General features: G+C 45.1%; 9 non-coding genes across 9 annotated transcripts; 5 read left to right on the forward strand and 4 right to left on the reverse strand.

Moving 5' to 3' along the window:
- Positions 1–5863: 5863 nt before the first annotated feature.
- Positions 5864–5936, forward strand: trnak-uuu (transfer RNA lysine (anticodon UUU)). Its single transcript has one exon. It is a non-coding gene; the product is annotated as a tRNA-Lys (tRNA).
- A 1712-nt stretch (positions 5937–7648) lies between these two features.
- trnak-uuu (transfer RNA lysine (anticodon UUU)) lies at positions 7649–7721 on the forward strand. The gene has a single exon. It is a non-coding gene; the product is annotated as a tRNA-Lys (tRNA).
- Positions 7722–7983: 262 nt separating this feature from the next.
- trnat-agu (transfer RNA threonine (anticodon AGU)) lies at positions 7984–8057 on the reverse strand. Its single transcript has one exon. It is a non-coding gene; the product is annotated as a tRNA-Thr (tRNA).
- Positions 8058–9434: 1377 nt separating this feature from the next.
- Positions 9435–9507, forward strand: trnak-uuu (transfer RNA lysine (anticodon UUU)). The gene has a single exon. It is a non-coding gene; the product is annotated as a tRNA-Lys (tRNA).
- A 260-nt stretch (positions 9508–9767) lies between these two features.
- On the reverse strand, positions 9768–9841 carry trnat-agu (transfer RNA threonine (anticodon AGU)). The gene has a single exon. It is a non-coding gene; the product is annotated as a tRNA-Thr (tRNA).
- A 1377-nt stretch (positions 9842–11218) lies between these two features.
- trnak-uuu (transfer RNA lysine (anticodon UUU)) lies at positions 11219–11291 on the forward strand. Its single transcript has one exon. It is a non-coding gene; the product is annotated as a tRNA-Lys (tRNA).
- Positions 11292–11553: 262 nt separating this feature from the next.
- On the reverse strand, positions 11554–11627 carry trnat-agu (transfer RNA threonine (anticodon AGU)). Its single transcript has one exon. It is a non-coding gene; the product is annotated as a tRNA-Thr (tRNA).
- Positions 11628–13004: 1377 nt separating this feature from the next.
- Positions 13005–13077, forward strand: trnak-uuu (transfer RNA lysine (anticodon UUU)). The gene has a single exon. It is a non-coding gene; the product is annotated as a tRNA-Lys (tRNA).
- A 262-nt stretch (positions 13078–13339) lies between these two features.
- trnat-agu (transfer RNA threonine (anticodon AGU)) lies at positions 13340–13413 on the reverse strand. The gene has a single exon. It is a non-coding gene; the product is annotated as a tRNA-Thr (tRNA).
- Positions 13414–17785: the final 4372 nt, after the last annotated feature.

Here is a 17785-nt window from a genome sequence, read left to right on the forward strand (position 1 = left end):
AAAATGCTGGAAAATCACAGCAGGTTTGACAGCATCTGGGCACAGAGAACAGAAACAACGTTTCGGGAAATTTCTTCACGCACAGGGTGCTGAATGAGTTGAATTCATTCCGGCACAATTTACTTGAAGTCAAACTTTGTTTGATTTCAAGAAGAAATTACGTTTCGCTCTTGGGGCTTAAGGTATCCAGGGGGATGGGAAGAAGGGGGATCAGGATTCAATGACCAGCCATGATCAAAATGAATGGCGGAACAGTCTCGAAGTGCCGAACGACACTTCAAGCTTCTATATTTCCGTGTCGAGATTCTGCATCCAGACGGAATGTCGTCCTGACTCGAAACGTTGTCTTTGTTCTCTCTCGACAAATGCAGAGATTTTCCAGCATTTTCTATTCTAGTTTTATCTATTTACGAAAGCTAAGTGGATGCTACTCATGCCCCTAGTTCTGATGTACTGACAGACACTGCGATCATCAACAAACAGGATTATAGTTGCTTGGAAGTACATGGAGGCCTGATTCGCCAGCAACGTTCTTCTTTTAACTGGGTACTTAGGAGATGGATCTGCAGTGATAAAACTGTTAAATCTGCGAAACCATTTCAGCCTATTCCTGGGCAATGGGAACATGCTGCCGAATGAAGTGTTCATTGACAATCCAATTTCTTTTTCACGGATGGCTTGCTGGAAATAGAGGACACAGTTTTGGAAATCAAATGGATTAAAGCTGCGGCAAATCATTTGTCAACGATGTACATATGAACAAAAGTCGTCGTCAATAGTTTGAAGATCTGTGCAGAGAGAAAAAGAGTCAATGTTTAGATAGAATCGACACGTGCTTGATGGCCGGAACAGACTCGATGTGCCAAAGGGACACTTTCTGCTGCAGAATGCAGGACACTGAAACTGCTGGTCCTCAGAGAGATGGTGATGTACTTCAAATTGTACAACGTGAAATGCACAAACAAGGACCACGGAGATTTTAACTCAGGAATATCATCCGGCCAGACAAGTGCATGAACGACCTGGACCACCGTTGACATACTTTTGGACGCAATATAGGAACGAGAGAGGAAGCAAGTAAAGTGGGGATGATTTGATGAGGTCGTTGTGGTGCCAAATCGATGAAATTCTAAGCGCGACTTGAGTTTTGGACATTTAGAAAGTGAGGCGAAATACTCATCTGTAATTTAACGTGGATAACATGACACTTCCGCAGCCACATTAAAAATGAACTCTCTTCCAAGCTTCTCTCCTCTAGAGCGCGGCTAGTGGACTTTTGGACATTTAGAAAGTGAGGCGAAATACTCATAGAGCATAGAACGTAGAACAGTACAGCACAGAACAGGCCCTTCGGCCCACGATGTTGTGCCGACCTTCATCTGAAACCAAGATCAAGCTATCCCACTCCCTATCATCCTGGTGTGCTCCATGTGCCTATCCAATAACCGCTTAAATGTTCCTAAAGTATCTGACTCCACTATCACTGCAGGCAGTCCATTCCACACCCCAACCACTCCCTGCGGAAAGAACCAACCCCTGACATACTTCCTGTATCTCCCACCACGAACCCTATAGTTATGCCCCCTTGTAATGGCTCCAACCACCCGAGGAAATAGTCTTTGAACTTTCACTCTATCTATCCCCTTCATCATTTTATAAACCTCTATTAAGTCTCCCCTCAGCCTCCTCCGCTCCAGAGAGAACAGCCCTAGCTCCCTCAACCTTTCCTCATAAGACCTACCCTCCAAACCAGGCAGCATCCTGGTAAATCTCCTCTGCACTCTTTCCAGCGCTTCCACATCCTTCTTATAGTGAGGTGACCAGAACTGCACACAATATTCCAAATGTGGTCTCACCAAGGTCCTGTACAGTTGCAGCATAACCCCACGGCTCTTAAACTCCAACCCCCTGTTAATAAAAGCTAACACACTATAGGCCTTCTTCACAGCTCTATCCACTTGAGTGGCAACCTTTAGAGATCTGTGGATATGAACCCCAAGATCTCTCTGTTCCTCCACAGTCTTCAGAACCCTACCTTTGACCCTGTAATCCACATTTAATTAGTTCTACCAAAATGAATCACCTCACATTTATCAGGGTTAAACTCCATTTGCCATTTTCAGCCCAGCTTTGCATCCTATCTATGTCTCTTTGCAGCCTACAACAGCCCTCCACCTCATCCACGACTCCATCAATCTTGGTGTCATCAGCAAATTTACTGATCCACCCTTCAGCCCCCTCCTCTAAGTCATTAATAAAAATCACAAAGAGCAGAGGACCAAGCACTGATCCCTGCGGCACTCCACTAGCAACCTGCCTCCAATCCGAAAATTTTCCATCGCCCACCACCCTCTGTCTTCGATCAGACAGCCAGTTACCTATCCAATCGGCCAACTTTCCCTCTATCCCACACCTCCTCACTTTCATCATAAGCCGACCATGGGGGACCTTATCAAACGCCTTACTAAAATCCATGTATATGACATCAACACACCTAGTTACCTCCTCAAAAAATTCTATCAAATTTGTGAGGCACGACTTGCCCTTCACAAATCCGTGCTGACTATCCCGGATTAATCCGCATCTTTCTAAATGGTCGTAAATCCCATCTCTAAGGACCTTTTCCATCAATTTACCAACCACCGAAGTAAGACTAACCGGTCTATAATTACCAGGGTCATTTCTATTCCCTTTCTTAAACAGAGGAACAACATTCGTCATTCTCCAGTCCTCTGGTACCCTCCCTGTGGACAGCGAGGACCCAAAGATCAAAGCCAAAGGCTCTGCTATCTCATCCCTTGCCTCCCAAAGTATCCTAGGATACATTTCATCAGGCCCAGGGGACTTATCGACCTTCAGTTTATTCAAAACTGCCAGGACATCCTCCCACCGAACACCTATTTCCTCCAGCCTATTAGCCTGTAACACCTTCTCTTCCTCAAAAACATGGCCCCTCTCCTTGGTGAACACTGAAGAAAAGTATTCATTCATCACCTCGCCTATCTCTACTGACTCCATACACAAGTTCCCACTACTGTCCTTGACCGGCCCTAACCTCAACCTGGTCATTCTTTTATTGCTCACATACGAGTAAAAAGCCTTGGGGTTTTCCTTGATCCGACCCGCCAAGGACTTCTCGTGTCCCCTCCTAGCTCTCCTAAGCCCCCTTTTCAGCTCATTCCTTGCTAACTTGTAACCCTCAATCGAGCCATCTGAACCTTGTTTCCTCATCCCTACATAAGCTTCCCTCTTCCTTTTCACAAGACATTCCACCTCTTTCGTGAACCATGGTTCCCTCACTCGGCCATTTCCTCCCTGCCTGACAGGGACATACCTATCGAGGACACCCAGTATTTGTTCCTTGAAAAAGTTCCACTTTTCATTAGTTCCTTTCTCTGACAGTTTCTGTTCCCAACTTATGCCCCCTAATTCTTGCCTAATCGCATCATAATTACCTCTCCTCCAATTGTAAACCTTGCCCTGCCGTACAGCCCTATCCCTCTCCATTGAAATACCAAAAGACACCGAATTGTGGTCACTATCTCCAAAGTGCTCTCCCACAACCAAATCTAACACTTGGCCCGGTTCATTTCCCAGTACCAAATCCAATGTGGCCTCACCTCTTGTCGGCCTATCCACATATTGTGTCAGGAAACCCTCCTGCACACACTGCACAAAAACTGCCCCATCCGAACTATTTGACCTACAAAGGTTCCAATCAATATTTGGAAAGTTAAAGTCCCCCATGACAACTACCCTGTGACCCCCACACATATCCATAATCTGCTTCGCAATTTCTTCCTCCACATCTCAATGACTAATTGGGGGCCTATAGTAAACTCCTAACAACGTGACCGCTCCCTTCCTATTTCTCACCTCAGCCCATATTACCTCAGTGTGCATATCCCTCTCGAAGTGCCTTTCCGCAACCGTTAAACTATCCTTGATTAACAATCTTGAATTTACTCATCTTGAATTTAACGTGGATAACATGACACTTCCGCAGCCACATTAAAAAATGAACTCTGTTCCAATCTTCTCTGCTCTGGAGCGCGGCTAGTTCAACGGAGGGAAAAGACTGGCACACAGGACCCCGGATAGCTCAGTCAGGAGAGCATCAGACTTTTAATCTGAGAGTCCAGAGTCCAGGGTTCAATTCCCTGTTTCTTCCAGCCTTTACGCAACTGTTTGAGATGTTGTTCAAATTGGTTTTGCTTTCAACAATTCCTCACGCGAGATTGACAATTGCAGAAGTCGCCACCAGCAAAATTCACCTATTTTCATCGGTGCTTGATGGCCGGCACAGCCAAAATGCGCCTCTGGTCTTCTTTTCCTGGTGTCGAACTGGGAGACGGTCAAGTTGCGGCGTCTCACAGCAAGAGTGAGTTTGTTGCAAAACGGCGAAACGCCACGTGCACGAAAGTGCCGCTGAGATTCAAACCCAGGATCTCTTGTTTACGAGACAGGCGCTTTAACGAACTAAGCCACGGCGCCAATGTACCGCTGCAAGCAGCATTACAATTTGTAGATGAAAAACAATGCAACCGACCGTGGCCCCTGCAATCTGAAACAAAAGCAAAAACGCTGGAAAATCACAGCAGGTCTGACAGCATCTGGGCACAGAGAACAGAAGCAACGTTTCGGGACATTTCTTCAACCACAGGGTGCTGAATGAGTTGAATTCACTACCACACAATTTAATTGAAGTCAAACTTTGTTTGATTTCAAGAAGAATTTAGTTTTCGCTCTTGGGGCTAAAGGGATCCAGTGGTATGGGAGATCACGATTTGATGATCAGCCATGATCAAAATGAATGGCGGAACAGTCTCGGAGGGCCGGACGACTCTTCTAGCTTCTATATTTCCATGTCGACATTCTGCATCCTGACGGAATGTCATCCTGACTCGAAACGTTGTTTTTGTTCTCTCTCGGCAAATGCTGAGATTTTCAAGACATTTTCTATTTTACTTTTATGTCTTTACTAAAGCTAAGTGGATGCTACTCATGCCCCTATTTCTCATGTACTGACAGACATCAACAAACACGATTATTGTTGCTTTGGAGTACATGGAGGCCAGATTCGCCAGCAACTTTCTTCTTTGAACTGGGTACTTAGGTGACTGATCTGCAGTGTTAAAACTGTTAAATCTACGAAACCATTTCAGCCTATTCCTGGGCAATGGGAACATGCTGCCGAATGAAGTGTTCATTGACAATCCAATTTCCTTTTCACGGATGGCTTGCTGGAAATAGAGAACACAGTTTTGGAAATCAATTTGATAAAAGCTGCGGCAAATCATTTGTCAACGATGTACATATGAACAAAAGTCGTCGTTAATAGTTTGAAGATCTGTGCAGAGAGAAAATGAGTCAATGTTTAGATAGAACCGACACGTGCTTGATGGCCGGAACAGACTCGATGTGCCAAATGGACACTTTATGCTGCAGAATGCAGGACACTGAAACTGGTGGTCCTCAGAGAGATGGTGATGTACTTCAAATTGTACAACCTGAAATGCATAAACAAGTACCACGGAGATTTTAACTCAGGAATATCAGCCGACGTGACAAGTGCATGAAAGAACTGGACCACCGTTGACTTACTTTTGGACGCAATATAGGAACGAGAGAGGCAGCACGTAAAGTGGGGATGATTTGATGAGGTCGTTGTGGTGCCAAATCGATGAAATCCTAAGCATGACTTGACTTTTGGACATTTAGAAAATGAGGCGAAATACTCATCTTGAATTTAACGTGGATAACATGACACTTCCCCAGCCACATTAAAAAATGAACTCTCTTCCAATCTTCTCTCCTCTCGAGCGCGGCCAGGTGAACGGAGGGAAACGATTGGCAATCAGGAGCCCGGATAGCTCAGTCGGTCGAGCATCAGACTTTTAATCTGAGGGTCCAGGGTTCAGGTCCCTGTTCGGGCGTAGCTTTTCTTCCAGCCTGACGCAACTGTTTGAGATGTTATTCAAATTCGCTTAACTTTAACCAATCCCTCACAAGCGATTGACAATTGCAGAAGTCGCCACCAGCAAAATTCACCTATTTTCATCGGTGCTTCATGTCCGGCAGAGCCAAAATGCGCCTCTGGTCTTCTTTTCCTGGTGTCGAACTGGGTGAGGGTCAAGTTGTGGCGTCTCACAGCAAGAGTGAGTTTGTTGCAAAACGGCGAAACGCCACGTACACGAAGGTGCCGCTGAGATTAGAACTCAGAATCTCCTATTTACGAGACAGGCGCTTTAACCAACGAAGCCACGGCGCCAATGGAACACTGCAACCAGCATTACAATTTGCAGATGAAAAAAAACGCAACCGACCGTGGACCCTGCAATCTGAAACAAAAGCAAAAACGCTGGAAAATCACAGCAGGTCTGACAGCATCTGGGCACAGAGAACAGAAACAACGTTTCAGGACATTTCTTCAACCACAGGGTGCTGAATGAGTTGAATTCACTACCACACAATTTAATTGAAGTCAAACTTTGTTTGATTTCAAGAAGAAATTACTTTTCGCTCTTGGGGCTAAAGGGATCCAGGGGTATGGGAGGAGGGGGAATCACGATTTGATGATCAGCCATGATCAAAATGAATGGCGGAACAGTCTCGGAGGGCCGGACGACTCTTCTAGCTTCTATATTTCCATGTCGACATTCTGCATCCTGACGGAATGTCATCCTGACTCGAAACGTTGTTTTTGTTCTCTCTCGGCAAATGCTGAGATTTTCAAGACATTTTCTATTTTACTTTTATGTCTTTACTAAAGCTAAGTGGATGCTACTCATGCCCCTATTTCTCATGTACTGACAGACATCAACAAACACGATTATCGTTGCTTGGGAGTACATGGAGGCCAGATTCTCCAGCAACGTTCTTCTTTTAACTGGGTACTTAGGTGACTGATCTGCAGTGTTAAAACTGTTAAATCTGCGAAACCATTTCAGCCTATTCCTGGGCAATGGGAACATGCTGCCGAATGAAGTGTTCATTGACAATCCAATTTCCTTTTCACGGATGGCTTGCTGGAAATCGAGAACACAGTTCTGGAAATCAATTTGATTAAAGCTGCGGCAAATCATTTGTCGACGATATACATATGAACAAAAGTCGTCGTTAATAGTTTGAAGATCTGTGCAGAGAGAACAAGAGTCAATGTTTAGATAGAACCGACACGTGCTTGATGGCCGGAACAGACTCGATGTGCCAAAGGGACACTTTCTGCTGCAGAATGCAGGACACTGAAACTGGTGGTCCTCAGAGAGATGGTGATGTACTTCAAATTGTACAACGTGAAATGCAGAAACAAGTACCACGGAGAATTGAACTCAGGAATATCAGCCTACTAGACAAGTGCATGAACGACCAGGACCACCGTTGACTTACTTTTGGACGCAATATAGGAACGAGAGAGGCAGCACATAATGTGGGGATGATTTGATAAGGACGTTGTGATGGCAAATCGATGAAATTCTAAGCACGACTTGACTTTTGGACAGTGAGAAAGTGAGGCGAAATACTCATCTTGAATTCAACGTGGATCAGATGACACTTCCTCAGCCACATTAAAAAATGAACTCTCTTCCAAGCTTCTCTCCTCTAGAGCGCGGCCAGTTGAACGGAGGGAAAAGGTTAGCAGCCAGGAGCCCGGATAGCTCAGTCGGTAGAGCATCTGACTTTTAACCTGAGGGTCTAGGGTTCAAGTCCCTGTTCGGGCGGAGCTTATCTTCAAGCCTGAACGCAACTGTTTGAGATGTAGTTCAATTTCGCTTTACTTGAACTAATTCCTCACACGCGATTGACAATTGCAGAAGTCGCCACCAGCAAAATTCACCGATTTTCATCGGTGCTTGATGGCCGGCACAGCCAAAATGCGCCTCTGGTCTTCTTTTCCTGGTGTCGAACTGGGTGAGAGTCAAGTTGCGGCGTCTCACAGCAAGAGTGAGTTTGTTGCAAAACGGCGAAACGCCACGTACACGAAGGTGCCGCTGAGATTCGAACTCAGGATCTCCTGTTTACTAGACAGGCGCTTGAACCAACTAAGCCACGGCGCCAATGGAACACTGCAAGCAGCATTACAATTTGCAGATGAAAAAAAACGCAACCGACCGTGGCCCCTGCAATCTGAAACAAAAGCAAAAACGCTGGAAAATCACAGCAGGTCTGACAGCATCTGGGCACAGAGAACAGAAACAACGTTTCAGGACATTTCTTCAACCACAGGGTGCTGAATGAGTTGAATTCACTACCACACAATTTAATTGAAGTCAAACTTTGTTTGATTTCAAGAAGAAATTACTTTTCGCTCTTGGGGCTAAAGGGATCCAGGGGTATGGGAAGAAGGGGGATCACGATTTGATAATCAGCCATGATCAAAATGAATGGCGGAACAGTCTCGGAGGGCCGGACGACTCTTCTAGCTTCTATATTTCCATGTCGACATTCTGCATCCTGACGGAATGTCATCCTGACTCGAAACGTTGTCTTTGTTCTCTCTCGGCAAATGCTGAGATTTTCAAGACATTTTCTATTTTACTTTTATGTCTTTACTAAAGCTAAGTGGATGCGACTCATGCCCCTATTTCTCATGTACTGACAGACATCAACAAACACGATTATCGTTGCTTGGGAGAACATGGAGGCCAGATTCGCCAGCAACGTTCTTCTTTGAACTGGGTACTTAGGTGACTGATCTGCAGTGTTAAAACTGTTAAATCTGCGAAACCATTTCAGCCTATTCCTGGGCAATGGGAACATGCTGCCGAATGAAGTGTTCATTGACAATCCAATTTCTTTTTCACTGATGACTTGCTGGAAACAGAGAACACAGTTTTGGAAATCAATTTGATTAAAGCTGCGGCAAACCATTCGTCGACGATATACATATGAACAAAAGTCGTCGTTAATAGATTGAAGATCTGTGCAGAGAGAACAAGAGTCAATGTTTCGATAGAACCGACACGTGCTTGATGGCCCGAACAGACTCGATGTGCCAAAGGGACACTTTCTGCTGCAGAATGCAGGACACTGAAACTGGTGGTCCTCAGAGAGATGGTGATTTACTTCAAACTGTACAACGTGAAATGCATAAACAATTACCACGGAGATTTTAACTCAGGAATATCAGCCGACTAGACAAGTGCATGAACGAACTGAACCACCGTTGACTTACTTTTGGACGCAATATCGGAACGAGAGAGGCAGCAAGTAAAGTGGGGATGATTTGATGAGGTCGTTGTGGTGCCAAATCGATGAAATTCTAAGCACGACTTGACTTTTGGACAGTGAGGAAGTGAGGCGAAATACTCATCTTGAATTTAACGTGGATAAGATGACACTTCCCCAGCCACATTAAAAAATGAACTCTCTTCCAAGCTTCTCTCCTCTCGAGCGCGGCCTGTTGAACGGAGGGGAAAGATTAGCAGTTAGGAGCCCGGATTGCTCAGTCGGTAGCGCATCAGACTTTTAATCTGAGGGTCCAGGGTTCAAGTCCCTGTTCAGGCGTAGCTTATCTTCAAGCCCGAACGCAACTGTGAGATGTCGTTCAATTTCGCTTAACTTTAACCAATTCCTCACAAGCGATTGACAATTGCAGAAGTCGCCACCAGCAAAATTCACCTATTTTCATCGGATCTTGATGGCCGGCACAACCAAAATGAGCCTCTGGTCTTCTTTTCCTGGTGTCGAACTGGGTGAGGGTCAAGTTGCGGCTTCTCACAGCAAGAGTGAGTTTGTTGCAAAACGGCGAAACGCCACGTACACGAAGGTGCCGCTGAGATTCGAACTCAGGATCTCCTGTTTACTAGACAGGCGCTTTAACCAACTAAGCCACGGCGCCAATGGAACGCTGCAAGCAGCATTACAATTTGCAGATGAAAAAAAACGCAACCGACCGTGGACCCTGCAATCTGAAACAAAAGCAAAAACGCTGGAAAATCACAGAAGGTCTGACAGCATCTGGGCACATAGAACAGAAACAACGTTTCAGGACATTTCTTCAACCACAGGGTGCTGAATGAGTTGAATTCACTACCACACAATTTAATTGAAGTCAAACTTTGTTTGATTTCAATAAGAAATTACTTTTCGCTCTTGGGGCTAAAGGGATCCAGGGGTATGGGAGGAAGGGGAATCACGATTTGATGATCAGCCATGATCAAAATGAATGGCGGAACAGTCTCGGAGGGCCGGACGACTCTTCTAGCTTCTATATTTCCATGTCGACATTCTGCATCCTGACGGAATGTCATCCTGGCTCGAAACGTTGTCTTTGTTCTCTCTCGGCAAATGCTGAGATTTTCAAGACATTTTCTATTTTACTTTTATGTCTTTACTAAAGCTAAGTGGATGCGACTCATGCCCCTATTTCTCATGTACTGACAGACATCAACAAACGCGATTATCGTTGCTTGGGAGTACATGGAGGCCAGATTCGCCAGCAACTTTCTTCTTTTTACTGGGTACTTAGGTGACTGATCTGCAGTGTTAAAACTGTTAAATCTGCGAAACCACTTCAGCCTATTCCTGGGCAATGGGAACATGCTGCCGAATGAAGTGTTCATTGACAATCCAATTGCCTTTTCACGGATGGCTTGCTGGAAATAGAGAACACAGTTTTGGAAATCAATTTGATTAAAGCTGCGGCAAATCATTTGTCAACGATGTACATATGAACAAAAGTCGTCGTTAATAGTTTGAAGATCTGTGCAGAGAGAAAATGAGTCAATGTTTAGATGGAACCGACACGTGCTTGATGGCCCGAACAGACTCGATGTGCCAAAGGGACACTTTCTGCTGCAGAATGCAGGACACTGAAACTGGTGGTCCTCAGAGAGATGGTGATTTACTTCAAACTGTACAACGTGAAATGCATAAACAATTACCACGGAGATTTTAACTCAGGAATATCATCCGACTCGACAAGTGCATGAACGAACTGAACCACCGTTGACTTACTTTTGGACGCAATATAGGAACGAGAGAGGCAGCAAGTAAAGTGGGGATGATTTGATGAGGTCGTTGTGGTGCCAAATCGATGAAATTCTAAGCACGACTTGACTTTTGGACAGTGAGAAAGTGAGGCGAAATAGTCATCTTGAATTTAACGTGGATAAGATGACACTTTCCCAGCCACATTAAAAAATGAACTCTCTTCCAAGCTTCTCTCCTCTAGAGCGCGGCCTGTTGAACGGAGGGAAAAGATTAGCAGTCAGGAGCCCGGGTAGCTCAGTCGGTAGAGCATCAGACTTTTAACCTGAGGGTCCAGGGTTCAAGTCCCTGTTCGGGCGTAGCTTATCTTCAAGCCTGAACGCAACTGTTTGAGATGTAGTTCAATTTCGCTGAACTTTAACCAATTCCTGACACGCGATTGACAATTGCAGAAGTCGCCACCAGCAAAATTCACCTACTTTCATCGGTGCTTGATGGCCGGCACAGCCGAAATGCGCCTCTGGTCTTCTTTTCCTGGTGTCGAACTGGGTGAGGGTGAAGTTGCGGCGTCTCACAGCAAGAGTGAGTTTGTTGCAAAACGGCGAGACGCCGCGTACACGAAGGTGCCGCTGAGATTCGAACTCAGGATCTCCTGTTTACTAGACAGGCGCTTTAACCAACTAAGCCACGGCGCCAATGGAACGCTGCAAGCAGCATTACAATTTGCAGATGAAAAAAAACGCAACCGACCGTGGACCCTGCAATCTGAAACAAAAGCAAAAACGCTGGAAAATCACAGCAGGTCTGACAGCATCTGGGCACAGAGAACAGAAACAACGGTTCAGGACATTTCTTCAACCACAGGGTGCTGAATGAGTTGAATTCACTACCACACAATTTAATTGAAGTCAAACTTTGTTTGAATTCAAGAAGAAATTACTTTTCGCTCTTGGGGCTAAAGGGATCCAGGGGTATGGGAGGAAGGGGAATCACGATTTGATGATCAGCCATGATCAAAATGAATGGCGGAACCGTCTCGGAGGGCCGGACGACTCTTCGAGCTTCTATATTTCCCTGTCGACATTCTGCATCCTGACGGAATGTCATCCTGACTCGAAACGTTGTCTTTGTTCTCTCTCGGCAAATGCTGAGATTTTCAAGACATTTTCTATTTTACTTTTATGTCTTTCCTAAAGCTAAGTGGATGCTACTCATGCCCCTATTTCTCATGTACTGACAGACATCAACAAACACGATTATCGTTGCTTGGGAGAACATGGAGGCCAGATTCGCCAGCAACGTTCTTCTTTTTACTGGGTACTTCGGAGACTGGTCTGCAGTGTCAAAACTGTTTAATCTGCGGAACCATTTCAGCCTATTCCTGGGCAATGGGAACATGCTGCCGAATGAAGTGTTCATTGACAATCCAATTGCCTTTTCACGGATGGCTTGCTGGAAATAGAGAACACAGTTTTGGAAATCAATTTGATTAATGCTGCGGCAAATCATTTGTCAACGATGTACATATGAACAAAAGTCGTCGTTAATAGTTTGAAGATCTGTGCAGAGAGAAAATGAGTCAATGTTTAGATAGAACCGACACGTACTTGATGGCCCGAACAGACTCGATGTGCCAAAGGGACACTTTATGCTGCAGAATGCAGGACACTGAAACTGGTGGTCCTCAGAAAGATGGTGATGTACTTCAAATTGTACAACGTGAAATGCATAAACAATTACCACGGAGATTTTAACTCAGGAATATCAGCCGACTAGACAAGTGCATGAACGAACTGAACCACCGTTGACTTACTTTTGGACGCAATATAGGAACGAGAGAGGCAGCAAGTAAAGTGGGGATGATTTGATGAGGTCGTTGTGGTGCCAAATCGATGAAATTCTAAGCACGACTTGACTTTTGGACAGTGAGAAAGTGAGGCGAAATAGTCATCTTGAATTTAACGTGGATAAGATGACACTTCCCCAGCCACATTAAAAAATGAACTCTCTGCCAAGCTTCTCTCCTCTTGAGCGCGGCCTGTTGAACGGAGGGAAAAGACTAGCAGTCCGGAGCCCGGATAGCTCAGTCGGTAGAGCATCAGACGTTTAATCTGAGGGTCCAGGGTTCAAGTCCCTGTTCGGGCGGAGCTTATCTTCAAATCTGAACTCCACTGTTTGAGATGTGGTTCAATTTCGCTTCACTTTAACTAATTCCTCACACGCGATTGACAATTGCAGAAGTCGCCACCAGCAAAATTCACCTATTTTCATCGGTGCTTGATGGCCGGCACAGCCAAAATACGCCTCTGGTCTTCTTTTCCTGGTGTCGAACTGGGTGAGGGTGAAGTTGCGGCGTCTCACAGCAAGAGTGAGTTTGTTGCAAAACGGCGAAACGCCACGTACACGAAGGTGCCGCTGAGATTCGAACTCAGGATCTCCTGTTTACTCGACAGGCGCTTTAACCAACTAAGCCACGGCGCCAATGGAACGCTGCAAGCAGCATTACAATTTGCAGATGAAAAAAAACGCAACCGACCGTGGACCCTGCAATCTGAAACAAAAGCAAAAACGCTGGAAAATCACAGCAGGTCTGACAGCATCTGGGCACAGAGAACAGAAACAACGTTTCGGGACATTTCTTCAACCACAGGGTGCTGAATGAGTTGAATTCACTACCACACAATTTAATTGAAGTCAAACTTTGTTTGAATTCAAGAAGAAATTACTTTTCGCTCTTGGGGCTAAAGGGATCCAGGGGTATGGGAGGAAGGGGAATCACGATTTGATGATCAGCCAAGATCAAAATGAATGGCGGAACAGTCTCGGAGGGCCGGACGACTCTTCTAGCTTCTATATTTCCATGTCGACATTCTGCATCCTGACGGAATGTCATCCTGACTCGAAACGTTGTCTTTGCTCTCTCTCGGCAAATGCTGAGATTTTCAAGACATTTTCTATTTTACCTTTATGTCTTTACTAAAGCTAAGTGGATGCTACTCATGCCCCTAATTCTCATGTACTGACAGACATCAACAAACACGATTATCGTTGCTTGGGAGTACATGGAGGCCAGATTCGCCAGCAACTTTCTTCTTTGTACTGGGTACTTAGGAGACTGATCTGCAGTGTTAAAACTGTTTAATCTGCGAAACCATTTCAGCCTATTCCTGGGCAATGGGAACATGCTGCCGAATGAAGTGTTCATTGACAATCCAATTTCTTTTTCACGGATGACTTGCTGGAAACAGAGAACACAGTTTTGGAAATCAAATGGATTAAAGCTGCGGCAAATCATTTGTCAACGATGTACATATGAACAAAAGTCGTCGTTAACAGTTTGAAGAGCTATGCATAGAGAAAAAGAGTCAATGTTTAGATAGAATCGACACGTTCTTGATGGCCGGAACAGACTCGATGTGTCAAAGGGACACTTTATGCTGCAGAATGCAGGACACTGAAACTGGTGGTCCTCAGTGAGATGGTGATTCACTTCAAATTGTACAACGTGAAATGCATAAACAAGTATCACGGAGATTTCAACTCAGGGATATCAGCCTACTAGACAAGTGCATGAACGAACTGAACCACTGTTGACTTACTTTTGTAGTTGTAGGGGATTCTATTATCAGGGGGATAGATAGTATCCTTTGTGAACATGATAGAGTGTCCCGCATGGTATGTTGCCTGCCCGGTGCTAGGGTGCGGGACATCTCTGACCGGCTTGAAAGGATACTGGAGAGGGAGGCGGAGGATCCAGTTGTTGTGGTCCATGTTGGTACCAACAACATAGGCAAGTCTAGGAAAGAGGACCTGTTTAGAGATTATAAAGAGCTAGGATTCAAATTAAAAAAACAGGTCCTCAAGGGTCATAATCTTCGGATTACTGCCCGAGCCACGTGCAAATTGGCATAGGGAGGCAAGAATAAGGGAAGTTAACACGTGGCTGAAAGAGTGGTGTGGGAAAGAGGGGTTCTTTTTCATGGGACACTGGCATCAGTTTTGGGGCAGGGGGGACCTATACCGTTGGGATGGTCTCCACCTGGACCGAGCTGGGATCAGTGTTCTGGTGAAGAGAGTAAATGGGGTGGTCAATAGGACTTTAAACTAGAGATTGGGGGGGGGAAGGGAAAGTCAGGGAACCAAGAGGTGAAGGAATCAGTGGGAAGCGTAGCTGCTTAGGATTACAAAAAATCACGAAAAGACAGCACTCAGGAGAGGTTACGATAGTCCCCATCTCACAAAATATGACACAGTGTCTGGAAAGGCTCAGTAAACCAAGGTCCACCACACTACGAAAACAAAAAGGGACGGTCAATAGGGAATTAAAGGTGCTATATTTAAATGCCCGCCGTGTCCGGAACAAGGTAGATGAGCTTGTGGCCCAGATTGTGACTGGCAGGTATGATGTGGTAGGCATCACAGAGACGTGGTTGCAGGGGGTTCAGGACTGGCAGTTAAACATCCAGGGATTCACAACCTATCGAAAAGACAGAGAGGTGGGTAGAGGGGGCGGGGTTGCCTTGTTAATTAGAAATGAAATTAAATCAATAGCCCTAAACGACATTGGGTCAGACGATGTGGAGTCTGTGTGGGTAGAGTTGAGGAACCACAAAGGCAAAAAAACCATAATGGGAGTTATGTACAGGCCTCCTGACAGTGGTCAGGACCAGGGGCACAAAATGCACCACGAAATAGAAAGGGCATGTCAGAAAGGCAAGGTCACAGTGATCATGGGGGATTTCAATATGCAGGTGGACTGGGTAAATAATGTTGCCAGTGGACCCAAGAAAGGGAATTCATTGAATGTTTACAGGATGGCTTTTTGGAACAGCTTGTGATGGAGCCCACGAGGGAACAGGCTATTCTGGGCTTAGTGTTATGTAATGAGCCAGACGTGATAAAAGATCTTAAAGTAAGGGAACACTTAGGAAGCAGTGATCATAATATGGTAGAATTCAGTCTGCAATTTGAAAGAAGGAAGGCAGAATCAGATGTGAAGGTTCTACAGTTAAATAAAGGTAATAACAGGCGCATGAGGGAGGAACTGACAAAAATCCACTGGAAGCAGAGCCTCGTGGGAAAGACAGTAGAACAGCAATGGCAGGAGTTTCTGGGAGTAATTGAGGACACAGTGCAGAGGTTCATCCCAAACAAAAGAAAGGTTATCAGAGGGGGGATTAGGCAGCCATGGCTGACAAAGGAAGTCAGGGAATGCATCAAGGCAAAAGGGAGAGCCTATAATGTGGCAAAGAGTAGTGGGAAGTCAGAAGATTGGGAAGGGTATAAAAACAAACAGAGGATAACAAAGAGAGAAATAAGGAAGGAGAGGAACAAATATGAAGGTAGGCTAGTCAGTAACATTAGGAATGATAGTAAAAGTTTCTTTAAATACATTAAAAACAAACGGGAGGCAAAAGTAGACATTGGGCCGCTCCAAAATGACGCTGGTAATCTAGTGATGGGAGACAAGGAAATAGCTGAGGAACTTAATAAGTACTTTGCGTCAGTCTTCACAGTAGAAGACATGAGTAATATCCCAACAATTCAGGAAAGTCAGGGGGCAGAGTTGAATATGGTTGCCATCACAAAGGAGAAAGTGCTAGAGAAACTAAAAGGTCTGAAAATTGATAAATCTCCGAGCCCAGATGGGCTACATCCTCGAGTTCTAAAGGAGATAGCTGAAGAAATAGTGGAGGCGTTAGTTATGATCTTTCAAAAGTCACTGGAGTCAGGGAAAGTCCCAGAGGATTGGAAAATCGCTGTTGTCACCCCACTGTTCAAGAAGGGAACAAGAAAAAAGATGGAAAATTATAGGCCAATTAGCCTAACCTCAGTTGTTGGCAAAATTCTAGAATCCATCGTTAAGGATGAGATTTCTAAATTCTTGGAAGTGCAGGGTCGGATTAGGACAAGTCAGCATGGATTTAGTAAGGGGAGGTCGTGCCTGACAAACCTGTTAGAGTTCTTTGAAGAGATAATAAATAGGTTAGACCAAGGAGAGCCAATGGATGTTATCTATCTTGACTTCCAAAAGGCCTTTGACAAGGTGCCTCACGGGAGACTGCTGAGTAAAATAAGGGCCCATGGTATTCGAGGCAAGGTACTAACATGGATTGACGATTGGCTGTCAGACAGAAGGCAGAGAGTTGGGATAAAAGGTTATTTCTCAGAATGGCAACCGGTGACAAGTGGTTTCCCGCAGGGTTCAGTGTTGGGGCCACAGCTGTTCTCTTTATATATTAACGATCTAGATGACGGGACTGGGAGCATTCTGGCCAAGTTTGCCGATGATACAAAGATAGGTGGAGGGGCAGGTAGTATTGAGGAGGTGGGGAGGCTGCAGAAAGATTTAGACAGTTTAGGAGAGTGGTCCAAGAAGTGGCTGATGAAATTCAACGTGGGCAAGTGCGAGGTCGTACACTTTGGAAAAAAGAATAGAGGCATGGACTATTTTCTAAACGGTGACAAAATTCATAATGCTAAAGTGCAAAGGGACTTGGGAGTCCTAGTCCAGGATTCTCTAAAGGTAAACTTGCAGGTTGAGTCCGTAATTAAGAAAGCAAATGTAATGTTGTCATTTATCTCAAGAGGCTTGGAATACAAAAGCAGGTATGTACTTCTGAGGCTTTATAAAGCACTGGTTAGGCCCCATTTGGAGTACTGTGAGCAATGTTGGGCCCCACACCTCAGGAAGGACATACTGGCACTGGAGCGGGTCCAGTGGAGATTCACACGGATGATCCCAGGAATGGTAGGCCTGACATACGATGAATGTCTGAGGATCGTGGGATTGTATTCGTTGGAGTTTAGGAGGTTGAGGGGAGATCTGATAGAAACTTACAAGAAAATGAAC

The sequence above is a fragment of the Mustelus asterias genome, chromosome 16 (assembly GCF_964213995.1).
Source record: "Mustelus asterias chromosome 16, sMusAst1.hap1.1, whole genome shotgun sequence".
Lineage (NCBI taxonomy): Eukaryota > Metazoa > Chordata > Chondrichthyes > Carcharhiniformes > Triakidae > Mustelus > Mustelus asterias.